This window comes from Corvus moneduloides, chromosome 12 (genome assembly GCF_009650955.1).
Source record: "Corvus moneduloides isolate bCorMon1 chromosome 12, bCorMon1.pri, whole genome shotgun sequence".
NCBI classification, from domain to species: domain Eukaryota; kingdom Metazoa; phylum Chordata; class Aves; order Passeriformes; family Corvidae; genus Corvus; species Corvus moneduloides.
The window spans coordinates 5,200,581-5,221,939 of NC_045487.1; the positions used below are offsets into that span (position 1 = coordinate 5,200,581).

The 21,359-nt window shown below is 39.5% G+C and overlaps 1 long non-coding RNA gene across 1 annotated transcript in view; it reads left to right on the forward strand.

The window, feature by feature from the left end:
• Window positions 1–6,680: 6,680 nt before the first annotated feature.
• The window catches only part of LOC116450029, a 145,256-nt gene continuing 130,577 nt past the window's right edge, over window positions 6,681–21,359 (forward strand). The window contains exon 1 of the long non-coding RNA XR_004242636.1: window positions 6,681–6,850. This is a non-coding gene — a long non-coding RNA (uncharacterized LOC116450029). The remainder of the gene's footprint in view (window positions 6,851–21,359) is intronic.

Sequence of the window (21,359 nt, forward strand, 5' to 3'; positions counted from 1 at the left end):
TTACTTGCTATAGTGACATTTTTGAAAATCTGCATGGCAGCATCACTGTCGCCTATGGAATAGTCATCATGTTCAATTTTGTTGATCCTGTATTTGTTTGCTGAAAAGCAAATCCATCTATTTATCTTCAAAGTCTATTTTCCCAGGTTTCCCTTGCTTAAAGAACTATACTCAGCTAGAGCAGAGTCCTTGACTGCAAAAAGCTTATGATATTAATGTTTTGCTCTGCTGTTCTAATGATCAGTGTGATGTTTTGAAAGTGTTCTGTCTTGTCAGCCCTGTTGTTTTTGCAGTCTGTGTTGATTTGGATGTCAGCTATGTTTCCAATAAACTTCTGAACCCTGAGTACTTTCTAGCAGGGAAGAAAAAAGCTGCTTTGTTTACCATGCTATGAAAATTAAAGACCAAGAACTTTCAAAAATAGGAGCCTATAGTTAAGATCCTCTAGCCTATGTTTAGATTTCTAAAGCAGTGCCCTAATTTTTTAAAGGGCTGAGGATCCAGAGGGTCCTGTTTGGCTCAGTACTCTGGACAGGTTTTTAGATATTCCAGATGAGGAGGGTTTAATATTTAATATAAAATTGGCTTAGTTGTAGGTATTTGGTGTCGCTTGGGATGTTGATTGAGTGGGGTGATACAACAATAGTCTGAACTCACAGCTCAAATACAATGCAGCAGTTGCACCCTACAGCTGGATCACAACACAAATGCGATTTGCATCACAATATCTCCCCAGGACTTCTTCAGTGTAAAGTGGACTGTGATAGCTCCTGATGATCATTAGTGTGTAGTGGTATTTCAAGGACTTCTCAGTAGCAAAATCTGTAAATGTTGGTTGCAGTTGCAGATTGGGTTGTGCTTTAGTACCTGCTTGTGATTCTTGGGGAGCTTGGAAGGTGAGGACTAAAATTTCCTGGGCTAAAATGGGCTCTCTATTCTGAACAATACTCTTCCATATTTATTTTTAGATAAAATTTCCTGCTGTGTTTTCAGGCAAGAACAAAATAAATATGCTTTAAAAAAAAAAGTTGGAATGGATACCCTTCACTCTGTCAAGTTTTATTTATGGAGGGAGTTTTGACATATGAAATTTGGAGTAAAATTTCTCTTGCTGTGTTTTCAAGCAAAACCAAAGCAAATGGTTGTTGCAAATACATAGCTGGAAACAAATGATCTTGCTTTCATGCCAACAGTGCGAGGGCTGAAGGAAAGAAGCTTATGATGCTTATGACTGAATGTAATTTTCTTTTATATAAGGAGAACAAGATACTGGCTAAATCAACTTCTAGGACAGAGATGAGCCTAAATATTTTATTCAGGAACTTTAAAGCCTTGGAAGAGAACTGGACAGGGAGAAGTGAAAGCTCAGGTACGTCTTCTCAATTCCCAGGCAGCAGCAGACTTTGAGATTTTTCAAGGGTTTCTTTTCCATTTCTAGCTTTTTGGGAGGTGTCTGCGTAGAGAGGAGAAAGCACTCCTGCATTCTCTTGTGAATGCCTTCCAATCCTCATGCCCTTATCCAACTCTCCCACTAAAATTCACCTTCTGAGGAGAGGTACAGCAGAGAAACCCATTTTCTGGAGCTCCTGGGCTGGCCTAGATTGCACCAGAGGTTGCGGTGTAGCACGGGCAAATCTGCAGAGCATTCCCCAGGGTCCGACTCCTGTGATGTACTGATGTGGCAATATCTTAGAAGTGTGAAATGAAATTGTATAGAACATAATGACCATCTTCTGGATGTTTCCATGTCCTTTGTCTTTCTACAAACAGCTGCAACCCAACTTGTACTTGGCTATTTTTAGTGTAGAGGTCAGCCTTAGACATGTGTCCTCAAGTGCTCCTTGGCAACACCAGGCAGCTGGGTTTGCCAGTGGATAAACTGGATTTCCTAGAAGCTAGTGAGAATCTAAGCAAGTCACCCAAAAGTCGGTACCTGAGCTGGGAGAGCAACTGTGGAGCCTGGATTGCTCTACCTCTTGCTGGAGACAAACCTCCTATTGCTAATATAAGCAAGAGGGTCAGAAACAAACAGCAAATATGATAATATTTAAGGTATCGATATTTTTTCTTTTTGTTGGTTTTTTTAAGAATATAACAATTTAATACATTTTTAAAAATTATTTTTTAACTATAGCACATGCATCTACCATTTTGAGCATTAATCTTGAAGCCAAGATATGCCTTTTGGGGATTTTCCTATTAATGAAGTAACTTGCTGCAGAGATGCCATAATAGCAATCTACATGCTCTCTGGCCAAAGTACCACTTAAAGTTTTAGCTTCTTCTTGAATATGTTGGTTGGACACATGCCGTTTTTAGAAGCTAGATATTTTTTATTGGATTTGATGGGAAATATAAATTGGGTTTGGAAAAGGGCTAACCCTTCAAGCCTTCGATTCTCCCTATTAAGATTTTCCTTGCAACTTGGCCTCTTTTAAACTCCCATCTCGTGCATACTCTTTTCTAATCTGATACCTCAGTGTACATATCTAAACATGATCAGTGACAGTTTTAGCTGCGGGGTGAGACTTTCTGTGACAAGGGCAGTGAGCTCTGATTTGAGACCATTCATTGCAAGTGACTTCAGCTGTCTCTTCAAGTGACATCCAGCTACTTGAGGAATGGGGGATGACGAAAGTTCTTTGGACAGAAAACTTTCACTGACAAGAAGGTGACAGGTCCTTGCACAGCTGGTCTCTGATATGCCTTGGAAGAGGCCTACGTAGTTACTAATTTAAGTTTAGTGGTGGCTGCAAGCATGGAGCAGACAAGTTCTTGTAGATTTGTAACTCATCTGCACGAATGACAGGAGTTGGAGCTACACTTACGGTGCTGGCGTTGTTGTATAATATTTCCAATAGCCCATGTTTATTTAAAGAGCTAAGTAAACTGAACTGCAAGCTATTCTCATTAGTGCTTCTGAACATGTAGCTGAACATGGTGTATTCTGTTAATTTGTTCATATATTTAAAGTGGATACTGACCTTTTTTTAATGGTCTGTCAAGTTATAGTAATGGTATCCTCACTCTTGGGGCTGTCTATTCCTTCATTTTTTTTTTCCCCAACCTGTCCTAATTTTCACCAATGTCTATCAGTTTTTCAGCTCTTGAGGTGCTATCAGTAATGAAAACTCTAATGCTTGGGAAGTGGGTGGCTGGTTGTGGTTTTTTTTTTTTTTTAATAGGGGCTTCTTGCCTTGCTCAGAACAAATGCATGCAACTCCCCTCCTAAATCATCGTGTTCCCTGCCACCATTGCTCCTGTTGTCACTAACACTGGAAGGAAATCAAAAGATCCTTCCAAACCAGGAGAGTGATGTGGCATCCTGAACACACAGACACACAGAGGTGAACTCTTTCCAGTGCGTGAAGGGTAAGTGCTGCCCATTGCACGGGGAGCTGTGATACTTTTTTTGCTGTCATCTAGTTGGGAACAGGGGTGTTTTTATGCCAGCTCTGCCACCAACCACTTGTGAGCTGCTGTCAAATTGCTGTACTATGGCACATAAGTACCTGCTGATGGCTCACATATCTCTGTACATGCAGTAAAGCTTAAAATGTTGAAATCATCTGCTGTGCCGAGTCCTCACCAGTGAAGGAAGTGATTACCCTCTGAATATCAGGCAGCTCTTGGATGGTAACCTCAAAAACTGGAGGCTCCTGAGGGCCAGCCATAACCCAAAGAATTAAGGGTACTCATTGTGGATGTTTAAAAAACGCTCTTCCGGCAGATCTGATTTCAGAAGCTCTTCCTTTCCCACCACCATGTGTGACTCTTGTTCCCACTTCCCACTTTGCCTTTCCTGTTCAGCCTTTTGTGCAGTTGGGCTCTAAGTCTGTATAGTCATTATCTTTTATTTCTGAAGGATATCCTTTCACAGACCTGATTTAGAGCATGGCCATAGGAATGGTCATTTGGCAGAGCTGAGAGGGTGGTCACATGCAGCATGTGGCAGTGGAGAGGGAATGGCAGTGAGGGGTGAGGCTGCCAAATGCATCTGACTGCTGAGGACAAGAACAGTGAAGAAGCACTGTCAAAAGGGACTATTGGGGGAAGATGGGACTAATTATTACAAAGGAAGTATTGGAGACCACAGCAACAGAAATGCTGGGTGGTCCTGAGCTGAGCTCCAGGAAAAGTGTGGCCATTTACACCACTTGGAAACTTGGCCTCTGCTGTGTAGGGGAGTGTTTGTCACCCTATCAGTACAGTCTCAGCTCTCCTTTAAGGTCTTTGCATTTTGTATCTGAAATATTGCCTGGTTTACATTGAAGATTGCAGCAGTGTAATCTGTTTCTCAGCAGTTGTGTTTCAGTCCCCAGCTGGTGTAAGGCAGCAGAGCTCAGCTGCCTGCACAGGAGTTGCACCATTTGCAGCCACCGAGGCTTTGGCCCTCAGTAAACAAACACCAGTGTATTATTGCAAAGATCTGTCCTCATTTGTTTTGTTTTTTCCATCTCCTTGACACATCATTGAGCAAATTGTCACTGAAGCAAGGGAATAGGAGAGGAGATAATTAAATATTACATAAGGATAATAAGGTGTGAGTAAAATTATTTCTGTGGTTTAACATGTATGTCTCTTTTAGTAATTTCTTCGCTAGCTGGAAAATGTGAGCTCTGTGTAACACCAAATAAACAGTTTGCTGTAGATATTTAAAAGGACCAAGTGCACCTCTTACAGATACTTTGTTGACAGTTAAAAAATGACGTATCTATTATTCATGCTGAGCAGCCAGACAGGAGGAATGCTGCCCGAACTTTCACATGGTAAAAGAGGAAATGAGAAGCAGTGTAGCTTGTAAAGGCAATTGGGTTTGTTTAAAGGAATCCTGTCTTTTTGGTAGCCTGATTTGTAATATGACTGAATGAAAACTTGGTAGGCTCAGCATTACAATGGCAAAACTTCTTTTGATTTCAGCAAGGCTGTAATTTGATTTTGTGTATCCATATTTATGACTGAGGTGACAGGTACAGAAACCTGATGCAGACAGGGTGTTTATTTTTTTCCCCCAGAAGTTACTATCTGTAAAGAAATGAGTGATGCTTGGCTTTCTGACAAAAAACCTTCGATTTTTAATGACTCATCTGCAAGAGCTGATAAAATGTTGTGAAGCCCTTTCTTGAAAGGTTGGCTTAGCAGGATGTGTGAGAAATGTGTAGAAACAAAAGAGCAGCAGTTGCAGGTCTCTGGGGTACTTCTTACTGAAGCTGATATGCTGGTTTTTTAATTTCATCAGAATTATATGTGTGCTGAAAATGAGTATATTGAGATGACTACTTTACATGATGATTACACATTGCTCACTGTTGAGATGTGATATGGGTTTTGTGTGCCAAGGGAAACTTCTTAATGCAGGTTACCTGTGATGTGACAGATGCAGCAAAGAGCCCATCTGAGCTTACCTAGAAAGCTGACCAAAACAAAGCATTCATTCCTTCAGTCATTAAGATCTACGTGATTTTGGTTTTCCAGTTACTCCTTTGCTTTCAACTGTACGTCCCAGGCCTTTTCAGCTTTTCCTGTATTTCTAGGATTTTAGTGCATGTGCATAATGCAGAAGTGCATGTCAATGGGAATTGTTCAATTCAGCATTGAAGTGGAGAGGATTAAGATCTGGGAGCAGCCCTAGAAAGTTCTGGTAACAGGGAAGAGTTTGCTGTCAGAGAAATGGGTGCTACACAGAGGTTTGATCTGAATAAAGCCTGTGTGGCCCAGGTCTGCACCCCTCTGTGAGCACTGTGGTTCTGAAAGGTACACCAAATTGTGTAGGACAAGGAGCACAGCTTTGTCTGTGTATTTAACCCACCCAGCAGGACTTTGGAATGAGATTACATCCTCTTAAGCCCTGGGATGGCATCTGACAATGGCTAAAAGTCACAAGTTGAGCCAACAATATTTCATCACTGCATGATTCTTGTAGTGTGCAAGTGAAAGTGCCTAAGGTTTCAGATTTATCTGTGCCTGGCTTCTCAAGAAACATAAGCATAGATTTATCTGTATAAGGAAATTAATTTTGTTCAAGGAAGAATTTGAAGCAGAATGCAGAAGTGATTCTGGAATAAGGCAGGTAAAGTTGTTAGTTAAATCAGCTCCGTCCCTTGTGATAAATAGATCAAGAAGCTGGACAATTTATTGAATAAATTGTCCAGAGATGTCTAAATTATTTGCAGTGTCATTTCACCTGAGCCTGAGGAATGTGAGGCCAAATTTCAACTGGCTGTATTGCATTCCTCTCTAGAGCCAGAAATAGGATCTCAGCTGTTATAAATTGATTAATGAAGGTATTGTTATTTAGACCAGACCCTTAGGCTTGTAATGCCTAGTTTTAGCTTAAATGACCAAACTGAGCTATTCTTTAGAAGGCATAGCTTTAAAAGCTATTTGTCTAGTTCAGAAGCAAAAAATATAATTGCTTTCATTGCTTTGGCACATTTTATTGTCTATGTTGCCTCCCAAATGACTTACTTTTTTTTCCTCTTGAACCTGTGTGGCATCATATTAGCATGGCACATGAAGATCCTGAGGTGAAAATAAATCCACAAAGATAAATATCAAACTTTGAGATGCTGTTCCATGTAACTGAATGTTTATCTGAACTTCACACAGCATCCAGTTAGATAATTTGCCCACGAGGCAAGTTTGTTTCATTTTTCACAATGTTCTTCTACTTGAGATTATTTATTCACTGCAGCAGAGCTATGGACTAGCCTGATTTGTTAAGCAAGCACTGTGAGGATAGATACTGCAGTACTATCTTTCATGGAAAACTTTGGAGCAAGAAGCAAAGAACTATCTCCCAGTGCATCCAGGATGGGTTAGAAAAACTGGTGATGGTGCAGCTGCAGAGGTAAGGGGAGAATCCTCCTTTGTGGAAATGTTTTTTCCCCTCTAATCCCTTCTACTTGCCCTATAATAACCTTACACCAATATTTCAAAACTCCTGATATTTTTTAATAAAGAAAATAGGGCAAGAGCCTGAATGTTTCTATAGTTACCTCCCTGGATGTATGTTTAGTTGGCAAGACAGAGAGATGAGAGGTGTTTATTCCTCCAATACGTACAAAAACTTTATATCAGGCTGCTTAGCTGTAATTTGATAGTCAGTGTTAGACAATTCTTTACATTTAACAATCATTCTTGCACGAATGTGTTTGACAAGGGAAGCAGATCTCATGTGCTGCATTAATTACAATACATCTTGAGAGGCGTTGTCACGGGAGTTCTGTTCCTTTCCACCTTTGTGTAGATGAAGTTAAACTGCCCACTAAAAATGCAGCAAACCTAAACTGCAGCCAAAGAAAACATCTGCTTTGGACATGACTTTATTTCCTAGCAGGAGGGCTCCATATATCAATGCCTCGCCTTGTCTAATTTCATTAATGTGATCTTGTGTCCATCCTGTGGCACTTTAATAGCCATTATTTGTGGCCTCCATCAAATAAAGCATTGACCATAAATCCAACCTCACATAAATGAAGATATAAATGTCAATCTCCATTACTGTACAATATTTATTATTTTAATTAAATGAAACTGATTGTGACATTTATTAGATCACAGGTTCCTTGTTAATGGCAATGAAAAGGAAAAAAATTGCTTATTTTAGAAAGGCAAAAAGCTGCTTATTTTATGTAATTTTTAGAAATTGTCCTAATGTTATTGTCCTAGGTTATCAGAGCTAGGAATCTGTGTGTGGAACACAATCTTTGTGCATCTTCTTGGGATATAAACAAGTTAGTGAAGCCAAACATGACATGTACAGTAGAAAAATCAAGGAAGAAATGTATTAGGAAGGTGAACACCCTGCTTTTGTTACTCATTAAGCAGTACAAGTGTTTGCATTTAACTGAACCATTTTGTTTCATTTTCTCTAAATAGTGGGAGTTATCCCAGGTCAGATATTTGAGGTTTTTGCTGGTAGTAATTAAACTTCATTCAATGTGACCATACTTATTTTCCAACCTATTGTGAAAAATACAGAAAGTTTATAGCTTTAAAATACTGAGGTCAAATCCTTTGTAATCCAATCCCAAACATACAAATCCAGTACAAATCAGAGACTGTTCTTATTTACTCTCCTTTGGTTGTTCTGTTCACTGTGCTTTTAATGTACAAAAAACATCTGTGGTGTTTGCATTGGTCGTAGGAAGGGATAATGAATAAAATTCTCTAGTCTTGATGCTGGCAACATTTTTTAATCTGGCAAATCTTGTATGTCAATAGAAAGTATAAGACTGAAGATTTGATATTTGGTACATTTCTTCACTTGCAGGGAGTTGGGTTTTATCAAAACTTACTTTAGAGCAGCCTATTTAGTGTCTGAACAGTCTTTGTACCTTGAAGAGGTCACAGTCCTCTCCAATAGACTGTGTTGAGAAAAACCTCTGAATGATGGAGATGTTAAATATTATTTAGGAAAACAAAGAACTTGAGTAATAGTTTCATTTTATGTTGGAAAATATTGATCCTGTTGCTAATGAAGTCAGTGGCAAAACCTTAATAAACTCAGTTGGAAGTGCAGAAATCAGGGTTAAAAGGAGACTTAATCTTTTTGTATTTAAGCTTAATTTCTGTGTTTTTTCCACAAGGATTCCTTGAAAATAAACAAAAAAACTCATACTGACCTAAAGGGAAATTGATTCAGTTCTTCAAACATCTTGAGACTGTTTTCAGAGCAGTTTCAAATGTTTGCTACAGATGTCTAGGATCTGTCCCAATAACCCTGTAAGGTTTTTAAACGAAATTATCTTTATTTCAGATCGCTTTTAACCAAAAATATTTATAGTGTATTTGTAACAAAGCTGCTCATGAGGTTCGTCTGTATCAAATCCTATTGCTCAGATCCATATTAATTCCATTAAAGAGGTGAAAATACTTCTCTGAAGTTTATCCTTTTGGTCAGTATGAACCATGCATATTCACAGCACACTTTAAGTAATTATTAGATGTCTTTTCAAGCTAAGTGCCCAGCATTGCATGGCATGGCACAGAAGAAATTGATTTAGGAAAAGCAAAGCTGAGAAGCTGGTACAGAAGAGAGACTGGATTTAAAGACAGTGCTTTGTTTTACTTGGGGGCTGGTCTCCTGTATTTATTTCAAGGCTTCTTTCCTGCAATGAAATAACCAAGGAGATGCCTTTTTCTTTTACCAAGATCTAAAACCAAATAAAGTGATGCCAAGAATACTTCTGGAGTCCCACTTTTATGTTTGGCAATTTTAGTTCAGTATTGCTTTTTCAGCAAGTACTCAAAACTTTTTTTTCTGTGATTTTGTGGGCCACTGTGAAGACACACAACCGTGTAACACTTCTGTTCTCCCCCTGAGTTACTGTAACGTATTTTTCTTAATTTTCTTTTTGTTTATATACACAATCTGTGCTTGTATAGGTTTGTGGTATTTCCTTTCAAACTTTCTAGTACCTAAAGCAGAGAGATCTTGGACTTGTTTTGCACACTAGGAATGAACACACTTTTTCTGTGTTGCACCAAGGCAGTGAAAACATCCTTTTCACTGTTGCAATGAAATGAGAATTAATATTGTTGAAGTAACCACTGACAGTGGGCTCCACTTACTGCTCCCTCCAAAACCGGTCCAATGTTCCCTCTTGTTCAGAAGCCCTTGAGAAATTTGTGCCAACACACATTTTGGGGGAAATTATTTCATCTCCAAATGCTGATCCTGACAACCAAATTTCACTTAGAGCATCTGCTGCCATACCTCGTCTTTAATATTGCAACACTATCCCAGAGTCTTTTGCTCCAAATTCTTGCTGGCTGGCAGATGAAGGTCATTTTTAATGTCCTGGAATATCAGTGCTTTTTAAGGTGTTTGGTTGGCCCTGTTTAAAGCCAGTAACATAGTCCAAGTAAGTTCACTTCAGAGTTGTATTTTTTTATATTCAGTCATGTTTGCTAGACAAGATCTTTCTCCTGTCATCATGTACAAAAATGAGTTCTTGAATGTTCTCAGAAGCTGTCTTTGTTTACATTCATTTGTTCTTGTCTACCAAGACTGCTGTGATTTCCTCTATCTCTGCTTGCCACCCTGAGTTTCAAGTCCATTTCAGTGTCAGATGGGGTTGTGTAATTCTGTGATAACAAAATTATTTTGAAGGATTTTGTCAATACTTTGCCTTTTGTTCTAGAACTTCAGAGGAGTATGTTCCATTCATCCAACCAGACTTCAGTCCCTCTGATTTCTTGATTTCTTGTTCTAACATGATTTCAATTTCCTTTTGTATTTGTTCTTCCCCTGGGAAATTAATCTGAGTTATGACACATGTTCTCTGTCATCTTTTTTAAATCTGTAAGCCAAAAAATTGATGTTCTTAGAAGTGGCTGTACCTCCTTCCAATAAAATCCAATTTTTGCTCCTTTATTTTCTTCTATTGGTTCTTGCTCATGTACCTAAAAATAAACAAACATTACTTTTCTTGTGCTCTCCTCAGTCTTCTCTGAGTGTTCCACATCTCTGCAATATTCTGATCCATCCAAGTCCTTCCAAAAGCTGATTGACCCTCTCATCCCTTGTGCATCCATTCTGTGCAAAGTGTGAAGGAGTCTGGCCTTCTAGGCTCGTTTTCTGAAGTGTCACTGATTTGTTCTGTTACTTTGGGCAAGTCACTTAATCTCACTGTGGTGTAGTTTATCCACTATAAAATAAGTCTAATAATCCTTGCCCGCTTTGCTGAGCCCTGAATCTTGTTTGCCTTCTTTACATGTGCAGTCCTAAGGGTATTATAAAGCTTCAATTATTAATGTTTGGAAAGTGCTTTGAGATCTTTGGATGGAAATCCCTGTATAATCATATTTAGCACTTAGCATTTCACAGCACAGTGCAGACGCTACGTAATCCTCAGAATACTCCTGTGAGACAGAATTACCTGTCAATACAATTATTATCCTCACTTTACTGGATAGTGAGGCAGAAGGATTAGGACCTAATCCTGCTTCTCTTCAAATAAATGGGAGTTCTTCTCTTGACTTCAGCAGGAGCTGGAAGAAGCTTCTGTGACACATCAAGTTTTGAGTTCAGTCTAGGATGTCAATCCACACTGAACCTCATGGAGTCTCCTTCCTCTCTCTACTACAGAGTTTGGCGTTTCTTGGTCATGTTATCTAGACTTTCTTGCATGATTCATTTTTAGTCTTCCTTACCATTCTGTTTTGGTTACCTTCTATATTATTTTATCCTTCTGGTTGTTAGTATATTTGCAAGCCCCAGCATGTTCTTGATGCTGCACGTAGCCCTGGGAGATGTATAATCCATGAATTCTTCTGTACCTTTGCAATCTTCCTTCATGGATTTATCCAGTACAGTTCTTTTGCCTATTTTTAATAACTTTATTTTTCTGCTGGTCATGTTATTGCAAACTCAGCTGCTGTCTACTGCAGTGCTGTTTCTACATAGTTGACCACATCAAACTCCTTTGTTTTAGACCAGTTTAGTTCTTGTGAATACAGTCCACAGTACTCTATCGTGGTTATAATAATTTCATGGCTGTGATTATGCTAGCCTGCCCTTTATCCTTCCCAGTTATTTTAGTCTCTTCCAATATTAGACAAAGCAGACCTGTCTCACACTGTAGGTACTCAGGACTCATATTCTTACCCTTGAAATGATAACCCAAAGCAGTGCCATAAAAAGACTGTGAGAAAAAGTATTTAAAATCTGAACTAAAATTATTTCAAGAAATTGCTTATGTGAAGGAGAGATAAGTAAGTTCATTCTTCCCAGAAATAAGTTGAATTATACAACTTCTTTTCCAAGAAGACTCGGTCTGTCTGACATGTAAGAGAAGCGATTCCTCGTTAATATCAGTTACTAACCACATATTTCAGCATCACCAAAATGAGCTGAATCCATCTTAAAATCATGAGGCAAAGTAATTTCTATTATGTCAGATTCATGGTGCTTCTCTACTTCTTAGACTGCTTTCTTCAAGGGACCATTTTGGAGTTCACTGGCTGGCAGTGTAAATAAAGATCCATCCACACAGGTTCATTTCTGAAGACTGTCCCAGTTTTAGGTAAAGGGACTCTCCATGAACCTGACACCGGTGGCTTTGGAAGAGGGTTCAAGGCTAGGGCTTTGCCACAGGTGCTGCTGGTTGCTCACCTCTCTGAGGAGCTTTGGGAGACCTTCCACACCACCTCTGTACAGAGCTGGAAAAGGCTCTTGGACAGAAGCCAGGTTCTGCACATTGCCATGGGCTCTCAGGGGCCAGTAATACCTCTGGAAAAAGCACTATAAAGCTAATTAAAAGCCAGTAGCAGTGGCACCTTACTGCTAGCAATTTCTTAGCTTGAAACAGCTATTATTGAGCATTAAAGGTAAAATCAATTTTATAAGGTAAACAGTTTTGTAGTAATGTGACCATGACCTATAAAATGACAATCTGACATTAATTTTTAAGGATCATATATTCACATATGCTGTCATTGTAGAGCAAGTAACATGACTGGTAGTAGGCCTATGCATTTTGAGAATGCATTTACAGTTTAACATGCTGTTACAAATGTAAGGAGGCTCCTTCTCTCTCCTCTAATTTTTTTTCACCAGCTTGACAGTTTTTCAAACATATTCACTGTCAGCCCTAACAACCTGTCAACAACTGCCATTATGTGAAAATTGCAAAGACTTGCTTGAGCGCTGTGAAAACTGACAGACATGCCACAAGGATAACTTCCTCAGAAACAGAGGGCTAAAACTTTTGAAAGGTGCTCCAGCCCTTCCAAGGCAAAATGAACAGTCAGATATCAGGGGAAAAAAACATACACTTGTCACATCTGATATCTATTTCTTTTCCCCTCAAATTGAGGTGTATGTGAAGGAATAAAACATAGATTAGGACAAACTGTGCAACTTACTAGAGTTGGTGCAATTTTCCTCACTGTCAAGCAAGAGAGGCCAAATTTATCCACTGTGTAGATCTGCTGTGTGGCTGGTACAAATCCAGGGATAAAATTCACCCTTTTAGAGTATTTGTAAATGAAATACGATTTTCTCTGTGTGGCTTAGTGTAAAAAAAAAACAAAAAAAAAAAAAAAAAAAAAACAAACCTCAGTTAATGTTTACTATATAATGTAATATATGATAATGTTGGTGGAGAAGTGACCCTGCAATACACTTTATAGGGCTCATTGTATTAATCTGTACCTGAGAGTTAAACAGCTGCAATTGTGCTGACACCCATGAATTTGCCACCTTCTGAAACTGGTGTAATGGAGAACATCTATGTTTACCACTGAATCAAAATGGTTTGATCGTGTTCGTCAGGGGGAGAATAAATATGGATGATCCACAGTGTGTAGGACAGTGCCAGACTGTGACTGTGTTGTGCACCCCTGCACCATGTGGGAGTAGCAACACAGCCAGAGAAATCTTTGGGAGTTCTGCCCTCTGAACATCCTAGGGAAAGGTATCTTAAATCTGGGAGATGGTCAGGATATTCACACAGCTAGGATGGTTCTCAAACTCTGTATTCCCTGGCTCTTGGTTATTGTTTCATTCTAGGTGTTGTTCCTAAGTCAGGAACAGTTAACAGCCATTGAGGATGTGATCCAGTCTGTGCACCCCTCCTCAGATGGGTGTAACTGGTGGCCTCCCAAGTCACATTCCTGTCACATCTCCTCCTAGTCTGAAGCCTCAACTGACTTTAGTAGAAGGGCTGTGAACTGAACTTAAGTTAGCTTTGAAACGTGCCCCATGGTGCTGAGCTGCTGGAAGAGTTTTAAATCCTAAACAGTCTTCATTTTTGTCTTTTACCATCAATCCCATGGAAACACGATTGTACCTTGATTTATGTATTTCTTCTAGTGGGATTTCTGAACATAAACCTGTGTGCACTAAGAAGAAATTTGCACATGCCCATGTCTGTTCTTTTAATTTAAAGAAAAAAAGCAAGCCAGTGTCACTGAAGTTTCTTTCATTGAATTTGTATGAAATGGCATGTGTATGACTGGAGGAAATCATAGTCATGAGTCTTCTATGTTACATACAAAATTGTAGCTAATTATAATCTCATGGAAAAGTAAGTGGAAATACCTTTTCTGCTTTACCATCTAAAAATGAGCTAAAGAAATGTTTACTCTGGGTTTCATGCATTTGGGGTCTATCTGGAGAGCCATCACTCTCACTGAGTCTCAGAAGATGCTCAGCACCTTGCTGACTTACCCAGCAGAAACTATTAGTGATAGTGAAGCATGTCCCTGTGATCCAGTGTTGAGTTATTGGCTCTTTCACAGCCATAATCTTTGACCACAGGCAAATAATTCAACTCTTTAGTCTGCATTTCCCAGCTGTGGGATAGCATCATGATATTCCTTTGCAATTTGGGAACTGTGCGAATGAAGTTGGAGTTGAAGGTGCTGAGATCATGTAGTGATGAAGCAACAGAAATGCCAAATGGCAACTAGATGAGGTGGTTGCTTTGTTTATCAGAAAGGACAGAGCTATGATAAAAAAATAACTGAAAAAACTCCAACTCCAACCACAAACAAAGGCAACAGCAAGAACCTCTGGCAGGAATTACTTCACTGTAATTCCATGGTAGGATCTGGCTGAGGTGTGTTTTGGGGCTTGGGCATGGTGTCTGTGCCTATCTGTGCTTGGCTCTCAGCCCACAGTGGTGCATTTGCAGGGCTCTTTCTCTGGTGGAGATTGTTAACTCAGGAGGTTGTGCCCAGGGCAGGGCGGAGTTGAGTATGAGCTCATTTTGGAGTGGGCTTTGTTCTGAACAGGCACAAGAGCATTTCCTTGGAAATGTCTCATTTTCTTTAAATATTCTGTGACACAAACTTAGAAAAACACTTCTAAAATACGCTCAATAATAATCTAATGGCATCTCATGTTGCTTATTAGCAAAGTGAGTAAGTAGAGAAGTCTCTATTGTCTTTAAGGATCTTTTCTGTAGAAAATACTTAATTCCCTGTTAACCTTAAGCTCAGAGTTGTGCCATACAGTGTATTGTGGTGCTCTAAAACCATGTTTGCTGTTGGGAAAGACACTGTAAGTAACCTGAAATAACACAATTCTGAAAGAGAAAGAGACCTTACACTTCTGTTTTAATGGCTTCTCTTATTTCTTTGTTCCTCATGTTCTTTTTTATTGCAATTGTAAAAATAGGAGTAATATTCATAGCATGCCATTTTTGGGGTAGATTTTTCTTTTGGTTAAAAAAAGTATTTTGAGCCTTTAAAACCCCTTAGAGTAAATAGGAATTAAGGTATTATTATTTTGCTTTTGTAACTCATCATGTTAATTTCTTATATAGACACTCTCCCACTAGTTCTTGCTTTTTTTTCTTTTTTTGTTGGTTGTTATTTGGTTTTATACTTGTGAGCTACACAAGGAAAGGCTATCCATTGGTTTAATGTTTATCTGGTGGTCTAATCTTGGGTTGCAGATGAGCTTAAGTCAAAGCTTCAGTGATACTTATCTAATTGAGTCTAAGTGGTGGCAGCCTGTTGGCAAGGTTGTGATGAGCTCTGGAAAGACTCATGAGATGGTCATCTAATCCTCGGGTTACAAGGGGTTACTTTTTGTCTCCTCCCTTGATTTTGCCGTTCTTAAGATGGAGATTGCTCAGGTAACAGAGTTGGCTGAAATGGGATCTGGTTTTTATTAACCAGGAGACTGCCTGTGTGTTTTGAGTGTCTTTCAGTGCATGTGGGAATACGTAAGGTTATAAATCACAGAAAGAAAACACCGTAGCATTTCAATAAAACATCCTGAACTAGAGTGTCTGGGACAGAGAACATGAGTGTTTCACTGCTTTCATGGAGCATAATAAGTCACTCAGAAGACAAAGTGCTTGTAATTTCTTGTTCTAATGTTTAACGTGGGCAGGATTCCTATCAAGGGCTACTACCTAAAGGCACAGGACCTGACACTTCAGAGTAACCTCATTTCTCTGGGAAGGATGCACATTGAAACTCAAGTTTTTCCCCTATGTCAGGAAATTCTTGGTGTTGCTGTTCAGCGTCACGGAAAGTGATTGCAAATATGTGAAAAAGCTTCCTTGACCATTGGCTAATCAATTCAGAGTGCTTTCCTCTCAAACTGCGCTTCTTTTGGACCAATTTCTGTGGTCTGGTACTCATGTTGACTTGCTCAATCCACGAAAATATCCTATAGAGCTCTTGGAATTCTTGTAAATTAACTGCAGGGTACCAAGACCTGGCTAGACCAGAAAAGGACATAATACACCTTTCCTACAAGGACTTTCACTTGCTGAGGGTGGGTTTCACTTGTCCATCTGCACATCTATGAAGAAGTATTGATCCCAAGGATTCCAGAGATATTTGATGGCTTCAGGAAGGAAAGCTAATGTTTTTTTCATCCACCACCATTCCAGTTCATCTTTTTTAAACCCTGCTGTGACTCTGGAGTTCAGGCACCAAGCATTACTTGTCTGCCTCAGCCAGTCACTTTTGACATCAAGTGTACTTGATCTGGGGCTGGTAGTTTACTTCAAACGTTGTTCATATGAATGGGTCTGGCAGCTGGGAGACTGCAAAAAAAGTGCATGAACAGTGATTCTTGTTTTCTGTCTTCAAAACAGATCTATTGTACTGTTTCTGGTGGCTGTTTTGAAGAGTGTTGACTTTGAAGCTGGAAAGAAATCATTATCTAAGTCACATTCATTTAAACTTAAGGCTAGTGGTCTCGTAAGTGATCGCTCTCATTAGCCTTATGAACCTTCTCCATGGATGGGTGAGAAGAATATTGCTTTATTGTAAGATGATTGAAATTAAAAAAAAAGTCTATGGGATCTGAATGTGCACAGTATGTTACACATATTTATACATTATGCATCCCAGCTCCTATAATTTGATCATAGATCACAGCTGTTTCTTTTCTCTCTTGACCTCCTTTAGCCTGTGACATGCTCTGCTATCATTCTCTCATTCTCCTAATACTTTTGCTATTGAAAATACTATAATTTTCTTTTTCTTGCTGTCAGGTATTCAGTCATTTCTTTGTCCTGTCTTAGAGCTTAGACTCGGAAATTGAACTGTCTTGATTTTTTTTTTTTTTTGTTAAGAGATGACAACTCATGTTTATTTGATTTTAAAATTTATGCAGCAGGTCTTTCTCTAACACTCAGATCTCACCTAAAGCTTTTTCCTAAGGGTCTAAAAGTGCCTTTCAAAAAAGGAAAATCCAGCTGTCTCTAGTTAACCTGGGGAAAATCATGATACTGAGGTGAATGCTCTGCTTAGAGAGAGGAAGGATATCAGAGAGAGCACAAAAGCAGAAGGGGAAAGTGTGATATTATTCAGGCACATACGAGGACCATTGCAGGGGGAGGTTTCTATGCTAAAATCACACCGAGACTTGGACCACAAACTGGTCATTACAGCTTGAAAACTTTGCCTTTCTGGGATTTAAATGGAGCAATTCTGTCCCAGAGGTCAGATTTGGGTTGATGGTCAGGACAGAAACTAGAGCAGGGTGGAAAGGGTTGAGGTGAAAAGGATGTGGTCATATTAATTCAGAGCACCTTCAGACAAGCAGCACAAGGAGATTTATAGGACTGTTTTTGAAGGGGAAAAGTGGGTATGATAAATGGGGTAAGTCAATGTCAATTTGTGAAATTACACCTTTGTGTCACAGTCTATCAGTAACTTCCTCTTGCTATACTTGGATGATTTTCCGGTAGCAGTAAGAGGGATCGAATGGTGACTAACCCACCTTTCCAAATGGCTAATTTAGGAAAGTAACAAAAGAATTGGGCTGCAGCATGTGAATCATCCCAGATAAAGGTCAGAAATTACTGTCCTGTTTTAGCTAAGGATACTCGAACATTTTAGAAATAATTACCTAATAACTTCCTTCGTGCATGAGAAGCCCTGAAAAAATTGTGAAAAGGCAAGGAAGCTGAAGAAGCAATCAGGCCAATCCAAGGAGGGATGGGAGGCAGCTGTAATTCTGGTGACACTGATGTCCCAGCAGTGCCTGGAGCCCTGACATTTTGGGTGCCATCTCTAGAGTGGTGCCGGCAAAGCTTTGCAGGGAGAAACACAACAGGAACTTGAGAGTTTTGTAAGATCACGCTGCAGGACAGAACACATGAGGATCCTGATCCCAGCAGCTCTTCCCATGGAGCCTTTCCTCCCTAGTGGTGGTTCCCAGCCTGCCCTGTGTGTCAAGGGCAAAGTCTCTGATACTGTGCAGATCTGAGGAATATGGTTCAGCCTGTCCCCACTAAGGAGGTATCTGAGTGTTTCTGTCTTAGTGCACTCCTGCTCTGTCAGTCTGTTAAATGTAATTGCTTTAGGGGTAAAGTCAACAGAGATACTGATTTGGGTTAAATAATAAATGCTAGCCCTGCTCAGGTTTGTTGATTGCCTATCACGCCTCTCATGTGGGAGGAAAATTCTGCATAGAATTCTGTTCTTGATGTATTTATTTTTGTGGTTAATGATAGTGTGTGGGAGTTTAGGGTTTTTTTTTTTAAATAAACAAGCAAAAATGCATCATAAAGCAAAAGACCCTTTCCTGAAGAATTTTATATTCTGTATCAAACAGACACAAACCGCTGGGATCCAAAGAAAGAAGTTCTGGAGAAACGTGGATAATGAGGACTTTCCAAAGGAAAAGTAGATTTTGATGAGTGAGGAGGGTGGCTTTTTGGTTCAGAAATAGGGTATTGGTGGAACATCTTATAATGCACTTGGTGCTGCTGCGTGCAGAGCCAAACGTTAATCTGGTGGAGCAATTGCCCTGGTTGTGGAATCTCCCAGTGATGAGTCTCTGAAGAAATAGTCTGAGGTTTTTTGCTGTTGTACTAACAATTTTTTGACTCACTATGTGAAGGCCATTAAATTATGCATGAGATGTGCATTTTGCCCAGTTTGAACTGTCCACACTAATGGAAGCACTAATGTTAGATGAATGGGATCCTCAAACTAATGTGGTTCTTAACTGGTGAGCAATAGGCTGTCAGGGTAAAAATGCAGGAAGCCTAAATACATGGCCATGTGATGAAAAAAGGTGGTGCTGTGAACAGGTATGTGCTGCAAAACATAACTACAGAGCACTCTTAGATGAGTAAACAAATAGTCTGAATAGCCATATCCTACTTTGATTAATGGAGGCAGAACTGCCAGAGTGTAATGTAGGTAGGGGGAAGCTCTTTCTGCATCAAACTGTGGTGGAATGTCAAGAAATGAAATCTCAGCATCTCCTACCCTGAGATCCAGCAGGAGACAGAGTCTGACTGAGCCCAGGAGACCTCAGTTCTCAAAGACACTTATTTTCATGCCACATAAACCAGGACTTTTTTCAGGCTTTGAGGGACTCCGCTGGCTCAGCCCATATGGCGAAAGGCAACCTTTCATTTGAGAACAACAACACAAAAGTGTTCCAGTGCTCAGAAGCATATTGGGCAGCAAGGCCATAGGAGGAAGCCCAGTATGCTGTTAAACAGCTGTCTGGACCCCTGTTTACAGGAGAGTGATGAGATATAAGAGTGGTTCTGTGTTTTCCCCTGGACATGTGCTGTTGCAGGATTTCCTCAGACAGCTCGAGATCTGCTGTGTGGTTTGACAGGCTCCCCTGCTTCTCTCTCTGCAGTTGTGAACGTTTTGGGGCTGTGTTCATCTTGGGCTTTTTTTCTTGCACGCATGACTTGCGAGGTCCCTGCATGAGGCCAGTTGTGTTTCTTGTGCAGGGCTGCTCAGCAAACTGAAATAGCACATCCAGGAACTCTTTAATACTTGTAAAATCTTGTGTTCCCTCCTTCCTTTCTGTTACTGCAAGGATTTCTTGTGGAGAGAAGAATACCAGAAGAGCAAGTGATGGCTTAAACTGCAAAAGCTTTAATTTATTCATAAATAACAACATAAATCTGGGTATAAAACAGTATTTTTGTTGTTTGGAGAATTTTACTGTACTTCAGTGTTTATTAGGTTTCATCTTGAACCACTCAAGTTAGGAGCATATTTCACTGTTAGAGAAACATTGAAATTCTCAATTGTAGCAGGACCTCAGGAGCTAAAGCTTTAAGAATCATCCTGGGTGGCAAAATTCTCCCAGCAGTTATGGGAATCATTGGGAAATCCTTTGTGAATGTGTTTGCTTTATTCCATCTCACTTCCTGGTTTTTTTAGTGACATCAGTATTGACTTTCTGTGGTTTGTTGTTAGAAAAGTCTTAATTTGATGGAGTATTTTAATAAATAGAATGTTTAAAAGGAACAACTTAATGAACAATGAATTGTTCCCAGATCCTGACAATGAGAGAAGCCTGTGCCTTTATCAGCCAGTGTTATAAGCCCTCTCTCTATGGGTACTTCCCCATTGGACCAGTTTTTCCAAACCGATTCTTGTTTATTTTTATATTGGCTTTGTGTTCATGAGCTACTACTTGAGGTTTTGCAGGTTTTTTCCCCTCTTTTTTTCTTATTTTTTCCCCTGTATCTCTGTTTCAAACACAAGATAAGTTATTTTCAGAAATGTGTTAACTTTGATGACTTGATTTTTCAGAGATTTTTGGCTCCCAATATTCCTCAAACTACTACTCTGTATTTTAGTGGGTTTCAGACTTACCTTCGTGTCTGGGGAAGGCTGAGAGGGGGCAGGTCAGACATACAAGAAAGTTTTAAAAGAACACTTACCAAGATGATTGGGTGATTTGTAGTTGGATTCCTGAAAGCTCTCCTACGTGGTTCAAGAGGAGCAGATTCTAATGTGTGTTTGAGTCTTCACATTCACTGCTTTTCAGAAGCTCTGAGGGAACACTTCAAATGTGTGAATTCGGGACTGTAGCCCTTGCTGCCCTTTAGTGGAACTTCGTATCCTGAATTCCTCAAGTTGGTTTAAAAGAAAATTTATAAAATAAGTGTATGTGATACTTAAATATTTAATTGAACCAGACTTTATAAATGTATAAAGGAATGTGTGTCAGCTTTTACTGCCGTTGTATAGCTAATCAACACCTCTAAAACCAATTTCTAAAATAAGCTCCTCATTTTAGGGGTAAAAGTGGCAGAGCAAAATACAACAGTTTCTGTTTTCCCAGTATCTTTGACATGAAAAAGCAGAAGATTGCAAAGGTCATGGAAACAGTTAAACCACAGTTTAAGACAGTAGTTTTGTTCTCCATATTCTGTTTTTCTAACCTTGTATTTGCAGTTATTTTTTCAGCTGCTTTGCTTTAGAATCCCTGAGATAAATAATAAGAGGTGTGGTAATATCCCTGCTGTTGAAAGAGTACCAGCAAATAACCTGTGTGAGCCCAAGCCTTTCCTTGTTGAGAATCCAAATTTCAGAGGGAATGGAAGGTTTCTACTTGTCTGTTGCTCACAGCAGCTGTGTGTGCACGTAGAAAGATCCTGTCTGTACCTGAA